We start from the raw sequence: 1028 nt of genomic DNA on the forward strand, positions 1-1028 counted from the left end.
CCTGCTGCATGCATTTCCAGAAATTTGACCGCGCATGGTCCACAGTCACCAGACTTTTCGTTGAAGTAAATATTGTCTAGACGCACCCATGAAAATGCTTGGTCTTCTTCAGGATGACTACTACCGGAAGGAGGCGAAAACGCAGCTAAGACATGAGGCAATGCGCGTAGAAGATAAGCCATGTGCTTGTTCACCTCATTATCGGACTCATTAAGGGGAATGTTGCAGTCCAAAATCTCCACTTGTCTGCATGTCAAGTTGATCACAAGACCAACCCAATGATCTTTTCCCCACATCATTGGGGCGTACACCCTGTCCACATCAACCAACAACACCTTCTTGTCATTCCGACGCGGCGTTTTTCCGGTGAAACTGAAACTGACAAGCCCTCCCCAGTTGAATCCCAATTTATCTGAGGCCTTCTCGAACTCTGCGAACTTTGATATGATGCCCGCAATACTGAAGTAGTCTACAAATCTGCACCTCCGACTCAGATAATTGCGTCCATGTCGCCTTACTAGCATACTAATTAGCACAGAAATGTGCTGAAAAATATGTACAAACCATTAGAAAAATATGTACAAACCACTTGAATAAACCGGATTAAGTTCTGATGAATGGAATACCTTGGTACTGACCCAATTTGTTGGCCGCGCCAACGACAGGAATAACTTATTTGAGACATGGATCCCAATAACAATTTCGAATTCCCTGAAATTTGAGAACAAACCAAAAGTCAATATTAAACTTTTGACAGTCCAAGAAATTTATACAGTATATCCAAACAACTTGCTGTGTCGGTTTCTCGCGGAGAATTGACTGAAACTCTTGAAACTGCGCTTTCTCCAAGTCTGCTAAAGGCGTATATTTGGGTTTCTTGCAGCTTTGGAAAAGCTTCTTCAATCTCTTGTCTGGGGTGTACACTCCTCCAATCTTTGTTGAACGTCTCGGAATACGCTTCGTCTGGAGGTCATCTTTTTTGGTTGAGCTTATTGGAATACATTTCCCTTCTAGCTCTGCTTTTTTAA

This window comes from Brassica oleracea, chromosome C3 (genome assembly GCF_000695525.1).
Source record: "Brassica oleracea var. oleracea cultivar TO1000 chromosome C3, BOL, whole genome shotgun sequence".
NCBI classification, from domain to species: domain Eukaryota; kingdom Viridiplantae; phylum Streptophyta; class Magnoliopsida; order Brassicales; family Brassicaceae; genus Brassica; species Brassica oleracea.